The following is a 3795-nucleotide window of genomic DNA, read 5'->3' on the forward strand; positions in this document are numbered from 1 at the left end:
GAGGAAAGGGGTATGAAGGAAAGAGTAACCCAGTGGTCTACAGAAAAGCAGTGCTTTCAGAGGACAATAAGAGTTCAATTGTGATGCCAAGAGATAGAGAACACAGTGATGAGGAGATAGGGTGAGGAACTAGGGGGGACTCTGGTAACCACGTGACTCGTTTCCCAAGGAGCACAAGATTTTGGAAGCAGGAGGTAGAGGAACACGGAACAGCATGTGGATGAAAAACGTTAGCAGGAGGATAGCAGACTGGAGGGGCTTCCATTTTTCAGGGCTGACAATATATAGCTGAGACGGAGCAGCTCATGAATACAAAGTGGGTGTCAGCAGCATCACATTTTCAAATGACGCTGAGGAAGGGAGCTGTAATGCTAATTAAAAACTACTGATTTAAAAAATTTCCTAGGGCATAGAAATCCTTCAGTGCGAGAACCTCACTTCGAGAAATTTATGATCTCGAATAGTTAAGGATATGTGCAAATATTTAACTACAAACACATATAATGCAGCGTTATTCATAATAATTCATAGAGTCAAAGTGTCCGGTACTGTATATTGGTAGATATAGTATGTCCTCAGAAGAGAATATTATGTATACATTTACAAGGATGTTGCACAAGGAAATTTAATAATATGGGAAATATTCCTGTGTTATTAAGTGAACAAGCTAAGTTAAAATCAATAGTTCCATATTATTTACTTATGAGGGTCTTCATTATCTGAGATTTCTTTATCTGAACCCCATGGTTTAGAAGAAAATAAAAGTTATCATAACATAAAAGTATTGATTAATACACTACTTCGAAAAATTAGTTCTTGTTTAAATATCCCTCCCTGCTCAATGCCAATATTCATCACAGTCGTGTTCTAGTTGATAGAAAGTTGATTTGAAGATGTTATAAATATCTAAAAGTGATCAGAAAAGGAACCCAAACTGTTTATTAGTTATTGTAAGCGATAAATGAAGGTTCCACTCTTCATTATCTTCAGTCCCAGGACAAGATTCTCTAGGCGTTCTTTCTCTCATGATGTGTGTGCTTTTTGATAAAGATGCTGATGAAGGTTCGCCCAGGACCTGGCTCATCCACAGTCTTCCCATCGTTCCAGCATCCGAGACATGCAAAGGAGCAGGGACAGGTCTTTAGGTGAGAGGAGAATGAGATGGATATGAAGCCAGTGGTAGCAGCCTTGCACTGTGACGAGGGTTCAGATCTTCTGAGTCATGCCGGACCCTCCAGGGAAAGGATATAATGTGAGGATTAAGAGCCAAACTCTGGAGTCAGACTTCAAATTCTTAAACAAATGCCTGTGGGCTTCTGTTCTCTTCAGTCATCTATAAAATGAGGTTAGAAATACTTAGCTGTTGTATGGGATGGATGTGAACCTTCAACAAAATGGAATGCGTCAGGTGCTTAGAACAGGGTTAAGCATATATTAGGCTCCGATTTTATGTTAGCTACCATCTGTACCACCACCCCCATCAATACCATCATCATCATTATTATCATCATCATCCTCATCTCCACCACCGTTATCATTCCCATCCTCACCAGGAGCAGCAGCAGCAGCAGCAGCAGCATCCCAAATGATAATGTTGGCTTTCTAAATGGACTCTTCTAAATGATTGCCATTGTTTTGATACACTTTTTAAAAAATTGCATTTAACCTTATCAGGTGTATCACAATCTCGGATAATCTAGTAGCATTTTCTGTATTATAACACCTTCGCTATTCAATATCTAGCATTCAGTGACCATGATGACCCAATAGTTAAAATGATAATATTTGTATTTGACCTCTTGCATTATTCTATTTCCATCTGTTTAACTAAGAGCCCTGAATTTAGGTGTTAAATTTTTCAGAGAATCCGAGAATAGACCTGTCAGGGTATATGGTTGAAAGTCAAAGAATTAGTCCATCAAAAATGTTATCTTCCGTCTCTGATCCTGTACAGTCTTGTATCTTGTATGTCTTTCCTCCAAAATGAAGGGATATTGATGTTTATAATACTTTGTTTAGGCAGGAGTTGCCCCTGCAATAACTCTTCAACCTTTCTTTCTTACTAAGACAAGCCATAGTTTTGATGCTGTGACCAGTGCGCCCACCTCAAAGTCTACATTTTCTATCATCCCCTGAAGGTACGGCTTGCCATATGACAAGTTCAGGCCAGTGAGATGTAAATGGAAGTCACTTGGTGGGACTTCCTGGGAAAAAGCTGAAAATCACAACTCACATGTAGTCGTTTGCCCTTTCTCTTTTTTTCTGGCTGGAATGTACAATTAATGGCTGGAACAGCAGCAGCCATATAGCTATCATGAGGCAAACCACACGCGAGGAGCAGTAGAACCAAAAGCAGAGAAATATCTGAGACATCAGAGTCATCATTTCATCTTGGGTTGTGATAGGTTATACTAACATATTTTCTTTTGATAACAAAAACCTTTTTTTTATTCTTACAACAAATTAATAAATTTGTGTTAAGTACATACTACCTTCCAAGAACTGTGATAAGCATTGTGAAAAATTCAGTCTTTCAGGTTGCTTGTAAACTGGCAAGACGTTTACAATCCAGTATGTAGTTTCATCATATCAAACTACCGATTTCATAAGGAATACATTACCATACATAGGAAGTATCAATTTGAACCATACCTGTTTAAGAAAAGGCCAAATTCTCAAAAATAAAGTCATATACCTAAAAGTCTGTTGGCATCATCTATGAAAGAGACTGCAGTGAGGGTAAGCTGTGAAGACTGTTTGCTTAGAATGTGTTAGACGTTGCATCCGTGCTTCAAGAACATTAAAATTAACAACATTTTTAAAAGGCGCTATTATGTTTTTCATCTTTCAGGTGAGAAAATTGGAGTTCAGAGAGGTGAAAGGGTTGCACGTAGCTGTGTAGTGAGTAAATGGCAGACTCCACGCTGAGTCAGATTCCAAAGACTATGCTCTTACATGCTGTTTTATGACTTCAGAAAAACAGCTGCTGTCGATTTTCATGGGAGGGATGATGGAAGTAAAGGCCATCGTCTTAGGGTAAGGGAGGGTCCGACTCTCATCTAGGGGGACGTTTTGCTCCATAGGCCTGTTGACAACTGTAAAGGGCCTGAGATTATGTCCTGCTTGCAGGTGAACAGTTTCATGCATGCCAGCAGAAGACATGAGGTTTTGGGGTCAGAGACAAAGGGCTTTATTATACACAGCAAGTAGCATGAGCTTTTTGTTTGCCTTGGCTCCCATTGTCCCCCAAGTCTCACTGGAGGGAGGTGGGGAAAAGGAGAGTCGATAGCACAGAGGGGCCCCCAAGTGGGTTTGCATTGCGAGTGAGAAACACTAAGCTTGGGGAATCCATCACTGTTACAGTGAGCTTTAAGTACGCCTGCTCACTCTCTGGGGAGATGCGACTTCATCCCTCAAAGTCGATCGCTGTTAACAAAGTCCTGAAAAGTGACCTTGGTTGGTAAAGAGCAGTCAGGGTCTTGCATTTTTGGCATACCTAGCGAAAATATGCAGGAATGTGTGGGGCTGTGGCAACTACCTGTCTACCTACAACAGGCCTACCGCTTACCCCAGAGGAAACACAGCCATCTTTGTAAAAGCCACTTCCTCAGCTTGACCAAATTGAACCCTTACACACTGTTTTAGAAAGGGGCAAAGAGAGGCATAAGAAATCAGTACTGGTGTAAGAGTTCTGAATGCTTTGGGCTGCAAGTAAAGGAATATTCACTTTTCAGAATCTTTTTTTTTTTTTTATGGTGACATTGGTTAACAAAATCTAATAAGTTTCAGCTGTAC

The sequence above is a fragment of the Pteropus alecto genome, unplaced genomic scaffold (genome assembly GCF_000325575.1).
Source record: "Pteropus alecto unplaced genomic scaffold, ASM32557v1 scaffold45, whole genome shotgun sequence".
Classification (NCBI taxonomy): domain Eukaryota; kingdom Metazoa; phylum Chordata; class Mammalia; order Chiroptera; family Pteropodidae; genus Pteropus; species Pteropus alecto.